This window comes from Pan troglodytes, chromosome 13 (assembly GCF_028858775.2).
Source record: "Pan troglodytes isolate AG18354 chromosome 13, NHGRI_mPanTro3-v2.0_pri, whole genome shotgun sequence".
NCBI lineage: Eukaryota > Metazoa > Chordata > Mammalia > Primates > Hominidae > Pan > Pan troglodytes.
Window position 1 is genome coordinate 35,381,287 of NC_072411.2, and position 18,115 is coordinate 35,399,401.

Sequence of the window (18,115 nt, forward strand, 5' to 3'; positions counted from 1 at the left end):
TGCAGTTAGGTAAGAAAGGACCTTGGAAGGATTCAAATCCCAGTTCTAGGCAAAGATATGTTAATAGTCACATCCCAGTGGCAATGCTGTTTAATGTTAGTGTTTTGAAGACAAAATGCAGATTCCTGGCCCTGGTTGTTCTGCAGGTTGTAGCCTTAATAAACTGGTTGGTCTGAGTATATAAGTTTTCTTGAGGACTGACAAAATGCAAGAACAGTGTTAGTAATGGAAGAAAGGAATAAAAATGATAACCCTCTCCATCTAGGATGTAGGCAAACAGTATTTGTTAAGGTTTTCTACATCTTTGAAAAACTGGCAAATAATATAGTTGCCTAAAATTCTTAGGATCTTTGTTAATTGCTTCAATATTTTTCCTTCCTTAGCCTTGGATTTTTTATAAGACAGTAGCGACATTAATACCTGCAGGGCTCCTCATGTGAAGACTAAAAGTGAATGCATAGACCAGTGATTCTCAGTGGGGGATGACTTCGTATCCCAGGAGACACTGTTGTCTGTCATACCTGGGAGAGAGGGGCTGGTACTGGCTGTTAGTGGATAGGAGCCAGGGATGCTGCTAAGCATCCTACAATGCCCAGGATAGCCCCCACCACAGAGATTATTGAGCCCCAAGTAGTGCCCAGGTTGATCTAGACCAAATACTCTCCACATCTTCAGAGCTTAATGATCATCACCCTGTTGTCTCTCTACCAACATTTGGCCCCAAGTTACCTGACTGGTAGAACCAAGATTTGAAAAAATGTTCCTCTGCTTCCAGAGCTGTATTCTTTTCATCCCAACGTGCTGACTCCCACTGGTAGCAGACTATGGTAATTTTTTCGTGTTGATTTATTGGAGTGCTGCAAATTGCAAATCCTGTTCTCAGTCCCCCAAATTCGCTGCGTATCTGCTCTGATTATGTCATTTTCAGATGGAGAATAGAGGGTTGAGGCTTGGAGCAACAGAGGAAGCAGAATATAGAGAGAGTTGACATAGACTGGGATTTTTATCTATTTTGTTTTAAACAGAGTAACTGAGCTCTTATAAGAATCAAGAGATTTAAAACTTAATACATTTTAGGGGGGAAAGCCGAAGACTCAACTACAGAGGCAGAAGGAGAAGTAGGCTGGAAGTAACTAACAATTTCTGACTTGTGGTGCCACCAAGTAGAGCTCCTGGAGTCTCCACTGCCTGGGCAGTCCTTGACATCCTTTGAGAGCCAAAGTGTTAAATATGTAAGAGCACTCGATAATGAACATGTAATTGGAGCATGGGAAAAATCAGACACTGTGAACTCGATTATGATATGTTGGTAACAAGGAGTGAAAGCACCTAACCTATTCAGTGAGGTTACTGATGAAAAATATATATAATGAAAAATATATATAAATATTATTCAAAGGGTAGACTAGCTGCAGTGCCTCATGTTTAATTTAAAATACACTTGCATTTCAACCTCAGATGAGCAGTTCTGAAATGTCATGAAATGCTGGGAACTTTCATGGAAAGAAAAATTTGCGGCAATCATAATATTAGAATTTGTTTGCCCTAGGGTGTCCATAATCTTAGAACAAAAAATACTCTTTATGTGGAAATACCCTGTAGTTACTAGGAGCCTTTTATTAAAAAGAAAAAGAAAGACAATAAAAAGGAATTCATTCTAAGGAGGTGTTTAGAGTTTCCTTTAACTGTTTCCTTTACCCACATAGCTTGCCATTAATACTTCTCTATTAAGCGTTCAGAAAGAGGAATTGGATTTTCCACCTCGCTGAAGAGGCATGAGAGTGGTACACTTGGGCTATACTGAGATGGAGGCTTCGCTGACAGCAGCCATCCAGATCTGGGTCTGCTTTCCTTTTTCACCTTATTAGCTATTCCCACCTCATAGTCCACAGGCCTGTGGAGGGGTCAGGGGACAACCAGGGGACAGCCATGTGGACAGAGAGCAAGGGAGGAGGGGCTGGGGAAAGCACCTAAAAGAAGAGGGAGTACCAAGCATGCCTTAAATATCTCACAGGTTTCCAGTTGGCCTAGCAAAAAAAGAGATGATATAGAGATGTACACAGGGGAGTGCCAGGTAGAATCTACCTACCAAGGACACCACTGGTCTTCATAAAGAATAGCCAAGTGTTATGGAAGAGAAAAGGAGAATAAATCTGACAAAAGTTGGGGGTATTGAAAGATGGGCAAGGTGTTTGGAAAGAAACAGAAAGGGAGGATGGGCTTAGCAAATGAGCAGGCTATATAAGCCCACTGGAATTGTCAAAATTAAGGTTACACACAAGGGAGAACATCTGTATCATGACACATTGAAATAATAAGTATATTAATTTACTTATCACATCCAATGCTAAGACAGATTATGTACCTTTTGTAACTCCTGAATTCTCTAGAATTTAAAAAATGCTAAAGAAGACACACACTGTACCCCAAAGGTGAGAAAAATGAGTGGTTGCCCAAGACCCCTCTTCTGTTCAACTTCATGAATTCACCTGTGGAATCTTTTAAAATAGGGATTCTGAGAGATTCTTCTGGTTTGTGAGGAATCTGAGTTTTTTAAAGGCTCTCCAGATATACCCCTGAACAACCTTTTACCGGAGGGGCCAGCGTCTAAGACACTATGAAAGATAAAGAATATAATACTGAGCATTATTTTCCAGATTTTGGAGGGAATGTGGCCAAGAAAGCAAGACCTTTTTTTTTTTTTTTTTTTTTTTTTTTTTCTGAGACAGGGTCTCACTCTGTCACCAAGGCTGGAGATCAGTGGTGCAATCATGGCTCAATGCAGCCTCTACATCCCAGGCTCAAGTGATCCTTCCAGCTCACCCTCCTGAATATGGGTTTACAGGCATGCACCACCACACCCAGCTACTTTATTTTTTGTATTTTTTTTTTTTTTTTTTTTTGGTAGAGATGGGGTTTCACCATGTGTCAGAGGCTGGTCTCAATCCCCTGGGCTCAAGTGATCTGCCTGCCTCGGCCTCCCAGAGTGCTGGGTTTACAGACATGACACACCATGCCTGGCTTACATTGTTTTTGTTTTTTTTTTCTTATTAAATGTATCAATAATTTTTTTATTTAAAAAAAGGACATGTTTTGTGTTGCCTTTTAAAAATACATGTTGTAGCAAGCATATAATATCTATTAACAAAAAGAAAAAATAGTTTGCAAAACTCTTAATTATAACTTTATTTGATATGTAACTTTCTGCATCATATGGTATTAGTAGCAGCTAAAAAATATTGAGGGCCAGGCACAGTGGCTCATGCCTATCACCCAAGGCTTTGGGAGGTTGAATCAGGAGGATCACTTGAAGCCAGGAGTTCAAGATCAGCCTGGGCAACATAGCAAGACCCTGTCTGTACAAAAAACTAAAATTAAAAAAATTAGCCAGGTGCGGTCGTGTGCACCTGTACTCTCAGCCTACTTGGGAGGCTGAGGAAGGAGGATTGCTTCAGCCCCGGGATTTAAGTTTGCAGTGAGCTATGATTATGCCACTGTACTCTAGTCTGGGCTACAGAGGGAGACCCTGTATTAAAAAAAAGAATAAAGTATTAAGCATATACTATGTTCTAAGCAAATTTTAACTCATTTAATACATACACAGACATACATGCACACACACTCCCACTGTACCATGTGCTATTATTATTCTTATTTCACAGATCAAAAAATGAGCAAATATGTGTGCAAAAGTATGTGTGTGTGTATGTGAGTGTATGTGTAGTTTTAGGTAAAAGAATAAAAGATATCCTAATTGTCCTTGACTGATACAGAATTTTTTAGGCTATAATTAGTATTCTTGTGCTGTGCTGATTAAGACTTCTATCAGTTCTTGGGCTAAATATAAATATTTATACTCCTTTTTTGTTGGCAGGTTTTAATAGTTAAAGATAGATTCGTGGAGAGGGTAAAAGATGAATAACAAACAATTGATGGAGTCTTCTAAAGTTTAACATTAATGATTAAACAACATGATCTGATGACTTACTCAGCAACTCAAAGACAATAAAACATAATAAATCTGTCAATTAGCATTTTCATGTTCTCTCCCAACAGAGCTTAATGGCATCTGCAAAATGCAATTTTCAACCCAGAGCTCTTTGACATCTTCTGTTTCCTCCCATGTCCCTCTCCCGTTGTTCCCGTTATGACTGAGAGCAGCAATGTGTTCTGCCCCATGGTGGCAAATGCGTCACCTGCCATTAAAAGGAAAGCAATTATTGTGTCCTCGCTAAATCTCAGGGATGACTTGGGTACTACTTTTCCACTTAAGTGCATAAACAGCCAACCCAGGACCGGTTTTAAGTGGCTGAACCTTAGCAACAGCAGCTGGGCTACAGGTTGATGTCACCTGAGGTGCCCATTAAAGGTGTGGAAAGCTGCCAGACAAGAATGACTTCCAGTAACTACGACTTCTCCCTGGAGGGAGCACAACACACTGCCACACACAAAGTGACAAATAATGACTGCGAAGATAGCATCTTGCCTTTATCTTCCTGGTCCTTCGGTTTGAGGACAGTGACCCAGGCATGGAGGTTAGGCTGTTTCTTGGATGGGTTAGGCTGTTTCTTGGATGGGTTTCCAGCTGGTGGGAGTGGATGCTGTTTACACAAGTGTCAGGAATTACAATTCTTCCTCTTCCAGACAGCTATGTTTATCTCACATGTGTGCCACACGTGTGTAGACCCCTAACACCACCATCTCTGAACTGTCAAGTAAGGAGATTCTGGGTGATGAGAAAAAGTGTGCCCTCAGGGAGACTTCAGATAGTACCTTGGAGCTTTACATCTAATGAGGACATCTCAATTGTTTTTCTAAGCTTCAGAGTCAAGTGCCTTGACAAAATGGGCTCAATATAACATTTCCCCTTGAGTCATTTTTAAATGCACCTTTTTCTTCACTGAGCTAAAGAAAACTGCCTTATAAACACCACCAATGTACCAAATGAAAGATTCCATTCTAAATAAATACGGCAAGCCTCCATTAACCAGAATCCAACACTCCAATGCACCCAGTTAACCAGAATTAGGTTCACTACCTCATTTTTAGAATAAAAAACCAATACTTAAGAGCATATAATAATTTCAGCCAAAAAAAACCCACAAAATTTTCAGGTCTTTTTATGCAACCAATTGTCTCAGGGGTGCATTTTCTATCTACCTGTTTACACAGAAAATGAGTTTTTAGAATAATGATTCTGAGGCAATAATCATATAGTCAATATATATAATTATTGGTATACTTGTGCTTAAGACTTGAAAGTTTTAGAAAAAATGTCCACTGTATTTGAAAAGAAAGTTTTTAAGGATTCTGAGATTAATGATAAAGTAAACAAATTTATATTCACCCTTACACCTTGGGCTTCTAGTATTCCAGAAAAAAAAATAATAATAAGTGTTTCTTTTACCCTGCTATTTGCTCTGCTTCTAGGGGAGGTCTGGAAGCTTTCCTTCACCTCACAGATGGGTGACCCAAGGTGGGAGGCCAAATGAATTGCTCAGAGTGAGACAGCATGTCAATACCCAATGCAGGGTTAGACACCAGAGCTGTGGACTGAGCCCTTCATGGGCAAATCCATCACTGTAGAGGTGTACTGCTTGAGACCACTTTTCCAAAAGGTTCTCTCTGGAGGGAAAATTCTGGTCTCAAGAAATGAAACTTTGATTACCCAGCAATGGGACTCCTTGCCAGCTCTTTTTTGAAATAATTATGAATCTAAAACGTGCCTTTGTTTGCTCTGAATTTTCCTTTAATGTTTACTGGAAGGATGAATACAAAGCCTCCACAAATTAAGTCTTCCCAGAATTAGTTCAGAAGTGCACTTTCTATTACTCTGACTAGCAGCTCCTAGAGCTTCATAGGAGATTGGAAGTTAATTCTTTTCAGAGTTGCTCCAGGCAAAAAAGCAGGAGATGATAATGTTTAGGTACTTTTCTCCCTCTTTTTTAGATAAATCCCAGGTCCTGAAGTCTGAAGAGGTCATTAGTCAGCAGAGGGTATGATACATCGGAAGAGGAAAGGCTACGGAGTCACTGGGGGCTGGGTTTGAAGCCTGGCTTGGGGCCTTTAATGCATTAGCAATGAATGTTAATGCTCTCTGCTTTCTTCCACGACGAGGAAAAGCCATGGCCTTGACAAGCTCAACAAATAGAGTGTGGAAGTGAAGTCACACAGAAAGACTCAACGGTCCTACCTTTCTACAGCTACTATCCACATTAGCCACACTCTGTCACCTTGTCAGCCACCACTGAATTACTAGTAGAATTGAGAGTGGTGACAATCTAGCATCTTCCTACTTACTTTCAACATTTTCCAAAATCATATCTAAGTCCTTAGAGCCAATCAGACTGCATTGCTGAACACCAGAAGAGAAAACTTCTCAAATCTCCTTTGCCAACATTTTTATATCATATTGATTTTGCTCCCCTACGCAGTGAGGGACTGCACTGGGTGTTGTGTGGAAATGACAGTGATTAACACACAAGGAAGGTGGTTGTTTCAACAGCACAAACTGGAATGCTACAGAAAATATTTGGATGGCCCTGTGCAAGGATGACACCCAAGTTTGTGAAGCACTCCATATAGAAGGGAAAAAAATTAAAGACACAAGGGAGGACTTTGCAACCTCCTATGTGCATACGGAGATTTAATAGAAGGCGCTGTGATAAGGGCTATAGGAGGGACTCAATTTGCTATCAGAAGAAAAGGCAAGAGAAGAAGGCCATTAGTAATCTGTTGAGAGATGGTTTATTTCAATGGTTATGTGTGTGGACACTGGAGCCATCTTGCGTGGATTCAAAGCCTGGCTCTGTGACTTAATGGTCGTTTGACCTAGACCAAGTCTCTCAGTCACTTTGTGTCTCAGGTTTCTCACCTGTAAAATGGGGATAATAATGATTCCTGTTTCATAGGGCTTTTCAGAGGATCATGTGAATGAATACATATAAAGCTGGCACTGTCGTATTAGACATTTCTTTTGAAAGCTGAATTGGAAGTGCTCACGGTGGTGGTAAAGTATCTGTCATGGAGGGCATGCCATGCGACAGATGCTAGCTTGGGCACTTTTATGTTCATCATCGTATTTAATTGAAACTTCCCAGCAAATAGATATTATCACCCAGATTTTAAAAGCTATTGATCACGAGAGTTGAATATGTTGTCTGACATTTCATAGGTGGCCATTGGCAAAGTGGAGATTCAAGACCACGACTGTCCAGCTCCCAAGTTCATGTTCCTTCTGTCCCTCAGCACTACCTTTGACCATTTCTCCGTATTTGCATATAAAAAGAATTTCCTTTTATTGAGTATATGTAGATTGGGCTTGGTTATCAAGCTGTTCTCCAGTGATAACTACCCCCTTGAAGGAGGCTGCTGCCCGTTTTAAAGGTGGAATCGCAGTAATGAAGCATGTGGAGCAGCAGATGCCTTGCCAGAAAATAATTAGCAAAATTCCTGAATTAGGGTGCCCCTCACACTGCTGCAGTGCAGAAAACAGTGAACTGATTGATGTTAGATTTTTTTTATCTTGGTAAGAAGGATCAGGTTAGCTCCTTTACAGCATGTGGCTGAGCTGGGTCTCTACTGTGAATCAAAAAGAATAGAAAGCCAAACACAGGTCCATTTACTTGAGGTCATTCACTACCTTCTATAATAATGACACACATTTGCTGAGTACTAATTGTGTGATATTCATTGTGCTAAGTGTTTTGCATAAAATGTCTTAAGTTTCACACGGCCCAATGGTGCAAGCATGTTGTCATTCCCATTGTTTAAGTGCCCAAATCTAAACACGGAGCAGTAAAATAACCTGCCCAACCCTTCCTGGTATCCATGGAATGTCTCAGTGGTATTGGGATACAAATGTAGGCAATCTACTTTCTGAGCCATAATCACTGCGTTATAGTTTCTTACCCCTCTCACTCTTAATCAAAGCAAAAAAATTGGCTTCAAACAAGCAAATTGCTACACTTGACAACAGAAATATAAGCCAAATCTGAATTATTAGATTGCTAGTAGTTCTTATTTGACTATTAATTGGGTGCTTTAGCTGGGCTGGGTGTACCTTTTGCTTTCCTTTAGTTGAATAATTGCAAGCGAAAATTTTGGATATTACCATTCATGTACAGAGAGAGCTAGAAGTCAGCAATTACACAAATCCCCTTAATCCTTTACGTACTTTACCTGCACTGTAAATCCCCTTCATTTTAAATCCGCCACTTGTTCTATAAAAAATGTATAGACTAAAGAACCACAAAAAAGTTAAATAAAAATTTTTGCCTGATGATATATTGATTGTACATACATATCTTTACTTTTGCATATTCTATGTTGCCATTAAAAGATCCATTAAAAGCTGAGTTCAAATAATTATTCACTGCTCACATTACTATGATAATCAACTGCCTGTTATGAAAATTATTGCCATCTTTAAGAATTGCTTTTCTAAGTGAAGTAATTAGAACTGATATTTTATTTTCTATTTCAGTTCCAAAAATTGATTTTATATGCTAATCAGAGTGTGAAAATTGGGACATAAATTTTATAAACAAAATGAATGGCTAGTCAGGCTTCCTATTTGACACTTTATATAGTATTTGTTGTTTCTCAAGGCATCTTGCTCTTGAGAACACACTGCTGATTACTGTATCTGTCAGAACTAGGTAGGATAAGTTTTTCATTTTACAGAGTCTCAAGTATCTGAAGTTCCAAGAATTAAGAGGTGTGGGCCTTCAATCAGTACAGAGGGTGGAAAATCACACCTTCTGTCCACTGAAATAGCCATTATTTCTTACAGCCCCAACAGAAAAGCAGAGGAAAGACAGGTACCATTTACTAACTGTCTTGAGTGTGCCTGGTGTTAAACTCCTGACATATATGTTTTTTCTGTTCCTTATGGTTATCTGGCTAGGTAATTACTATTATTATTACTCTTACATATAAGGAAGCAAACAGACTAGGAATTTAATTTGTGATCGCACACCAAGTAAGCGGCTAAGTTGGGAACAATCCCAGTCTGCAGGTTCACAAGGCCATGCTTTTCCTTTCCTTTAACAGGCCAAGTGCAAACAGCTGAAGTGAATACATTTCAGCACAAGGCTCGAGCTTCATGATGATTTTGCCCTTTGGCACAAATGTCTTGGTAAATGTTTCAAAAGAAAGTTAATGCCTTCACCTGGTTTTTAGGTGATGATGAATTGTAGAGGAAGATGCAGGAAACCACAGGTTGAAGTTGCATTTAGAAGCAGAAACACAAACAATATTTTCATATATATTACTGGAATTATGAGGTGAAATGAAAGGAAGAACCAAATTTGGTAAAATAAAACAAGATGGTAGTCTCAATTCCAGCTCCGCTAATAAGAAAACGGGAAACTTTGAATACATTCCCTATCTGAGTCTGAAACAGCTCATTTGTAAAATGAAGGGTTATGCTCTTTAGGTTAAGAGTTTCTCTTTTTGCTACACGGGTGGCTGATAAAGTTGATTTCATCTCCAAAAGTGACAGGGAGCAGGCTTCTGTTTGGCAGAGGTATATCCCTACCGGGTCTCACTGCCACAGGAACAGAAGGGGCACTCATTAAATACTGTCACCCTGTTTTGCCCCCATGATCCTAGGTGTCTATTAGAGAGACATAAGTGACATTTTTATAATAAATACCAAACAACGAACATTGTCAGATCCTTTAGGGGCTTGGTCATAGATCAACAGACTTCCTGTGGCCATAGCTAGAACTCAGGCCTCTTTTCAATTTGTTTTCTGATCCCCCACTCTTCTTCATTTTATCATCATAAAGAACCCAAATTATTAATATGCCAGTAGGACAATTTTAATTTTTCACATAGTACATGGACCCACACTCAGCATACCTGGGTTTAAATCCAGCTGCTGCTATTGTGTAGCTGAACTTCTTGAACTTCCTCTAAACTTTTCTGGCCTTGGAGTCCTCGTTAGCTTGAGATTTCTCATGTCCTTTATGCTCCAGATTCAGGACAACTTGAGATGCAGGCTTAAAGAGGAAGTAAGTACCAAGCTTGTGTGCTGCATTAATGCTCTGCTAAATGTCTGTGCTATAGGGATGCGTTCTAATCAGGCTGACATAGAAAGAATTTCCCTCATTATTACGGGGTAAAATTCATACATTACCCCCAGTACTTTAGAATGGGCTTATATTTGGAGATAGGATCTTTAAAGAGGTAATTATGTTCAAATAGGGTGGTTAGGGTGGGCCCTAATCCAATGACTGGTATCCTTGTAGAAGAAAAGATTAGGACATTACCAGAGAGAGATAAGTGGATGCACAGAAAGACGACCGTGTGAACACACAGCAAGAAGGTGGCCATCTGCAGCTAAGGAGAGGGGTTGCAGAAGAAGCCAATCCTGCCTACACGTTGATCTCAACCTTCTAGCTTTCAGAATTGTAAGAAAATGAATTTCTGTTCTTTAAGCCACTCAATCTGTGGTATTTTATTATGGCAGCCCTAGCAAACAAATATGCTCATTATACCAATAATCAACTTCCTTGGATAGAATGGACCATTCTTATGATGAATTTCATGCTGTAGCACGGAATGCATATGTTTAAATAATTTTGCCCCTAAAGTTAATAAACACTATATAATATGGGCTATACTCGGATATCTAAACATTTTATTCCTTCAAGTACAAACATTTGAATCAAACATTCAAAAACTCTAGATTTTAATATTAGCAAGTAATAGTTTCTTGGAATATTTATAGAGCATGATTGAAGGATAAGCTGAATTATATGGGTTTATTGCATTTTTTGTTTGTTGAAATCAAATATTTGAATTTAATAATTTGGTTAAGAAAAAATATAGCAAGTACCATCACAGACATTTGGTTTTTAATGCTGTGAAGCAGTGGAGTGAAATTCTATCTATAGAGTAATAGCAACATGCTATTCTCTAAGGCTCCCAACAAATGTTCAAAGATGTAGAGTTCCTATAAAAACATACCAATTCTAAATGTACACGAATGATTCTGTCATTGCATTCTAATTATTAGTAACAGAATGTAGTAAGTAAGCATTCAGAGCCTAAGGTCTTTACTCACATACTAGGAACCTGAATCATGCACCCCCATCTTATAGTGCAGCTTTCATTCTGAAAGATTAAATCCTATTGCACCATCATTAATCAATTCTTCTCACAGCATTCCAGCAAAAATAATACAATGAGTATCAGGTTCTTTTTTGGTACATAAGAAGACAGGCATAGCTGATTTGCTAAGGCAGGAGGCCTGTTATGTGGTGTTATCAATACTCAAGCTACCAAGTATTTTCTGTTTCAGTCCGAAAAGATTTATTTTCTCTTCCTAAGAGAATGTGCTATGACATATATGCTTTCTTTAAAATACAAGGCCATGGCCAGGCATGGTGGCTGATGCCTGTAATCCTAGCACTTTGGGAGGTCGAGGCAGGCAGATCACTTAAGGTCAGAAGTTTGAGACCAGCCTGGGCAACATGGCGAAACCCTATCTCTACAAAACAAAAACAAAAACAAAAATTATCTGGGCATGGTGGTGGTCACCTGTAATCCCAGATAATCGGGAGGCTGAGGCAGGAGAATGCTTGAACCTGGGAGTTGAGGCTGCAGTGAGCCAAGATCTTGCCACTGCACTCCAGCCTATGTGACAGAGTGAGACTCCATCTCAAAAAACATAAAAATAAAAATAAAATACAAGGTAACTTTCCCATTTCTATGATCCTGCCTTATAATCAGTTATGTGCAGGAAAAATCAAAGAAATTTCAACAGAATTAATATAATCTAAATTATTGAGAATTTGTCAATTTTCCTTGTTTCTCCTTTCTTATGTCTCTCAGCAATAGAGAGAAATAAGAAGTTGTGTACCTTTTAAAAAATAAATGTCAGAAGAAAGAATCTCCTAGAAATAATGAGAAGTTTATGGAACTTTTTCTCTTTTGATCTTTAAAAAGAACACAAGGCCAAGTCACTGGGAAAAAAAAAAAATTCTATGAAACAGGTCCCCTGGGCTGTGAATCCATGGCCCCAGGCTAGTTGTAATAAAGCATATAAAGTGTATAGGTTGCTCTGGTCTTTGAAGGTCTTTCAAAGATGAAATAATTCCATGACTTTTGACATTTGAGAATCTTTATGGGTGTGAAAGGGACCTAATTGAACAAGTGGGCTAAGCTGCCAGGAACAGAGATGGAGTAGCCATATTTTAACCAAGCATTGTAATATGGTCAATGGCAGCCATTAATTTATTTCTGCCAAGACAGATGGCCTTCTCCTTGATACCAATGGGGAAAAAATAATTAAGAAAATCTAGAGCCAGAATGGAAAAGATAGCTGTCTTTTGACTAGGTGATTCTTCAGTTTGCAATTAACAACTGATAAAGTGCTATGCATGTTAACTTTGGGGAAGAATAGCTAGTCATTTGAAATACTAATCTCACTTTCTTTTCAAACTACCTTTCACTGGTATCTGCCCTTTCTGTCCCATCCTGTAAGTAGGCCATACATTTTATGGAAAACAATTTAAAAGAACGTCAGTAGATATCAGCTATAATTCTAGAAATCTTTGTGTGGTCTTTGGTTTTACATATATGGTTTCAGAAGCAAATCCAATGGGCGTTGCTAAGAGTCACATGGTTTAGCTTCCGGGTGTTAGAAAGCAAACTTCCACTCCTGTGCCCTACAGACACTCTCTTCACTGGAGTTCTCAAAATATATGATCCCTGGCCAGCAAATTATTATGTTTTTAAAATTATACTAGCTGCCATACATATCAAGGACGGCTTTTCACGGGGCAAAATGGAATCATTTAAGAATTACATCAGATCACAGCAGTAGCAAGTTATTCACAACTATCTTGAGCTGACTAGCAATTTTTTTGTAGCTTGGAGGTAAATGACTTTTTGTTGAAATTGAGGATAATAAATTCTAGCTCTCATTTTAGTAATGAAAAGCAGCTCTTCGTCTCCTCATCTTCAAGAATGTGCAGAGAACTAATTTCCCCTCAAAGGTCCTTTCCTCTGGCCAGACTAAGTTTTACCAAAAGAACACATGATATTTCAAACATTGGAAGACTTAGCCTTCTTTTCTTCCTCCTCTCTTTCCATTCCACAAATATTTATTAAGACTTCATTTTGCCTTAAGTTGGATCCTCTGTAATTGCCATAATATTCTATTATTTTGACTTACAACAATGGCTCTGGATACCCCTTGACAATGCATAAGAAAGAGGAGACAAGTAAGATACACAATCTGTCTGTAAAGATCTTATAAACAAGTTGACCAGCCAAGAATGAGGTAATGAATGCCCTATAACAATAATCCTTGATGAACCTAACTTGAGTGGCATTAAATAATAAAGGTAATAAGAGTTCAGAGATGGCAAAAATCCCTACTACAAGAGTAAGCAGTGATTTCTTTTTGAATGAAGAGATGAATATAAATCTTAAAAGTACATTTGGAAAACAAGACATTCTATCACTGAAGCATTCTGTTTCTTATGCTTATTGCACCTGTGTTTTCTTCCTTATCTCAGCAGCCAGCTCACATCCTCAGAAGTAATATTGTTTCCACACTTCTCATGCAACACTGCAAAAATGGTTTTACTTAGGTACTATTCTAGTCACCTGCTTCATACAAACCACTCTAGCTGTTCATACATCTTTTCAATCAGATAATATTTACCTATGACATTTTTTAACCATTGTCAATTCCATTAATTCCATTTACCTGTGAATGAAATCACTAAGACCATTAGATCAAATGGATTCCTTGTTATCTCCTACAACCACATTCTTTTACCCCATGGGAAAAAAAACACTTATTAGAGTATATATACAGCTATAAAGATGTCAGAATATAGCAACATAAAAATGACCAACTGGGTCAGACACAGGACCTATCTTTGACTTGTCATTCTGGAAGTGAGAAGATTTTTTTTTTTTGTACCCACACACCTGAAGATCATGACTAATTCCCCTCATTAACAAGAACTCCTTCAGGCAATGTTTCTAAGGGGGATAAGGTGGAGTGGGCTCTCTTGCTTAGAGGAATATAGGATGCTCCACTGGGAAGAGAAATACGTAATTCAAAGAAGACCTTCAGGTAATTTTGATATTTTATTCATTCCATCCTCAGGTCCACACCACTGAAAATTATTACTCTACTGTACATATTTCTTCTTGATATCAAGCTCAGTGAGTACCAAAATATGTTCTCTTATCTATTATCAATCTGTTATGTGAGAATGTATCTATATAATTTAAGGTTATCCATATTTCATAATACTGATGTTCAAATGTCCTCCCAAATTTGCCAGCTGTTAAGTAAAGTAGCACAGCACCCATGACACTTAACCACGCTAGATTACCCATCTTTGTACCGGTATCTCTCCACCCACATTGTCAACTCCTATCTTTCCTGTCTTTACATTTCCAGCACCTGGGACAGAGCCTGGACTTTAAAGTTATATAGAACCACATTAAATTGCCATTTTGCCATTTTTTGCCACTTAACTGTGGTTGCATAGTAGCAATTTCATAAGGTTCAACCTAATAATTGTAAGCCATGACTAATGAATAGAATTTTAAAAAGTATCTAAACATTCTTTTTTTTTTGAGACGGAGTCTCACTCTGTTGCCCAGGCTGGAGTGCAGTGGTGCGATCTCGACTCACTGCAAGCTCAGCCTCTCGGGTTCACGCCATTCTCCTGCTTCAGCCTCCCGAGTAGCTGGGACTACAGGTGCCCGCCACCACGCCCAGCTAATTTTTTTGTATTTTTAGTAAAGATGGGGTTTCACCATGTTAGCCAGGATGGTCTCGATCTCCTGACCTCGTGATCCACCCGCCTCAGCCTCCCAAAGTGGGATCTAAACATTCTTTAGGGCTTCAGGGAAAGGAAATGGGGGAGGGGAGGGAACTAAGATTTACTGAGATTTTGATGCAGTAGGTCTGGGATGGGACCCAGGAAGCAGCATTTTAACTAGTATCGCAGATGATCTTATGCAGATGACCCACGGACCATGTTGTGACAAATGATGCCTTTAGGGACACAAAGGGGTAGGATAAGCTTCTGGTCAGTTAGAAGGCAGCAGGAGACAATGCTACTCCCAACTCCTCCTTTTCATGCAAATCATCTTCAGCCCATCCAGAGTAGGCTGTGTGAGCCAGAGTCAGAGAGGCCTGGGCAGTTTGCATGGCTGTCCTTAGCAGGTCTTATACTAGTATGCTTTTTTCCCAGAGGTATTTTGTTCTTTGGAAAGTCCGTAGCAGCTTTGTGCCTACCACTTAACAATACCCCCTCCAGCCACCATCTGCACTGTGTACATGCAAGGTGGAGTCATTCAGCTCTTGCATTCCCAAGTATTCCTCTTTTAGGAAAAGGGTTCTCTAATGTGCTCAGAGACAAAAGCACCCAGAGGTCACTGTGTTCTTTGTTCAAGTGGCTGCAATGTCTGAAAACACAAGGGACTTCTTGACAGATTTCACAGTGTTGTGATTAATTAGTGCCCACACTTGACAGGCTAGGAGGACACCAGAATGATCCCTGCAGGATGGTGCAACATCTCTCCATGTCACAGCAGTGAGGGACAGGTGAATGATGATGTCTACAACTAGATGGGAGGTAGTGTAGAGTGGGCTGCAGGCTCGGCATATCTCAACTTGCTTGATCCCACCTTCTAAGGTATACTAAAGGTGAAGGCTTATTCATTGAAAATCAGAGACACAAATCCTCCAAGGCAATGCATCAGAGATTGTGTGGTACACTGATGGATATGCTGTGTTAATGGCTGCATTTGTTACAGTGCACAGTGCATCCTGCTAGGCAGTGCTCATAAGGGACAGCACATTAAACTTATCATGTTATGTCACTGAACATATCATGCAATGTGATGTAGTATCAGCATACTATTCATTGCATATGTTTCCCAGGGTTTCCAGATTAATAGCTATTTTGAAGAATATTTTAAAAATTCATAGGTTTAATATACACATATACATGAAGGTAAGAAAGATGTTAGTAGCAAAAAATGACAAATACATTGCCTACAAAAAGAAACACATGTATCTGCACATGTTTAAAAAAAAAAAGAATAAAACCTGTGCTCAGAGCAGAGGATTATCACAGAGGCCAGTAGTATAAGGCAAATATAAAAGGGCAAAAATTAAAAAAAAATTCTACTCTTCAAAAAATTTTATTTTTTATGTCTAAAACTGAGATGGGACTATCAAAATCTGAATTTCATCCATCCACGCATCCATCCATCGATTCAACCATCCATCTATTTACCACCCAATACATATTGATTGAATGCAAACTATGTCCAGATACTGCCATAGACAGGATGTAATCACATGTAAAGGACATCCCAAGTTCCCTGTACTCACGGAGGTTAAATTCTACTGTGGGAGTCAGACCCAAACATACAAGTTTATATCTGAATTCATGTCGCCATAAGCAGTAGTGTAAATGTTGAACAAGCTTGGGAGTCGGAAGGATGTGATTTGTAGCTTTTGCCATAGTGTAAGTGCACCCATCCTGGACAATTTCAGTCTAACAATGTGATGTCACTGGATGAGGAGTTGGAAAGAGATGTGTACAGTTAACTCTCCGGAGCAGTATGAGCCAGCCCCAGCTCACCCTTGAATGTGATGTGAAGAAGCAAAGTTGGGTAAGGGGCCAGAGACTGCGGGGAATGGTGGATCTTTTAGGCAGGTGTCAGTCATTCTTTGATTAGTGACATTTGAACAGAGATCTGAATAAAGAGAAAAGAAGTAATAAAAATGTGGCCAGTCACAGTGGCTCATGCCTGTAATCCCAGCACTTTGCGAGGCCAAGGTGGGTGGAATGCTTGAGGTCAGGCGTTCGAGACCAGCCTGACCAACATGGTGAAACCCCTGTCTCTACTAAAAATACAAAAATTAGCTAGGCAGTAGTAGCGTGCCTGTAATTCCAGCTACCCAGAAGGCTGAGGCAGGAGAATTTCTTGAACCTGGGAGGCAGAAGTTGTAGTGAGCTGAGATTGCACCACTGCACTCCAGCCTGGGCGACAAAGTGAAACTTTGTCTCAAAAAAAAAAAAAAAAAAAAAAAAAAAAAAACGGGTAATAAAAATGCGAGGCAGGGAGTTGAAGATAGTGGGGGAGAAGAGTGAGCACAAAGGCAGCACCGAGCACAGAGGAAGCACTGCACTGCATTGCACTGCAGCAAAGGTACTCCCTGCAAAAGGGAAAACAGGATGACCAATCAGGAGTGGTTTGTATTCATCTAGGCAAGAAGTGCAAATCGCTGGACGCAGAGTGGTAGAAGTAGAAGTGATGTGAAATGCTTAGATTTGGGATACATTTGTGAGGTAGACTTACTTGAAGTCACCAATGGATTGGATGTGAAGAGGGTAACTGAGGAGTCAAAGGCAATCTCAAGAAAGACTCTTAGTTAGCTTTTGCTGATAATATATACCACCATTAGATGCAATGGGGAAGACCAAGGCAAAAGTTTGTGTAGAGGAAAAATCAAAAGCTCTGTTTGGGTCATTTTAGGTTAGAATTATTGACAGACATGTGGAGATGTCAAGCAGGTAGCAGGATATGCAAAAGTCTAAAGGTCAGAGGAAGTCAGGGATGAAGATATATGAAGATATGAATTTGGAAGTCATCCAAATATCGATTTCAGTGACTATGCCCTCAGTGCGTCATTTGAGAACCAATGCCTTAGAGAATAATGACAGAGATTCAGCCTTTAAGGGGCCCCTGGGGAGGAGGCAACCTTTTATAGAAAGAGGTGTGAATCATTGCCCCAAAATATCTCCTGTTAAGCTCTCCCTATTTCTGAAGGTACAGCCTTTAAAAGATACCCCATTTTCACCACCTGGGAAATGAGGAGCGCCTCTACCTGGCCGCCCCATTGTCTGGGAAATGAGGAGCACCTCTGCCCAGCCGCCCCATTGTCTGGGAAGTGAGGAGCGCCTTTGCCCAGCTACTGTGCAACCCTCCAAGTGTGAAGTGACAGCCTTGTGTGTGATCTTTCTGCCCTCCCCAAGTTTGCGTTTTTGACGTTAAAGTTTACTTTTAAATTAAAAAAAAAGATACTCCATTTTCATCATAGTCCTGTTAAAAT

The 18,115-nt window shown here is 39.6% G+C and overlaps 1 protein-coding gene and 1 pseudogene across 6 annotated transcripts in view; one reads left to right on the forward strand and one right to left on the reverse strand.

Annotated features, from left to right (window-relative positions):
* Nucleotides 1-18,115, reverse strand: part of NCKAP5 (NCK associated protein 5) — a 996,333-nt gene that overhangs the window by 652,744 nt on the left and 325,474 nt on the right. The gene's annotated exons all lie outside the window — the stretch shown is intronic.
* On the forward strand, nucleotides 6,493-6,587 carry LOC112208463 (U6 spliceosomal RNA; annotated as a pseudogene).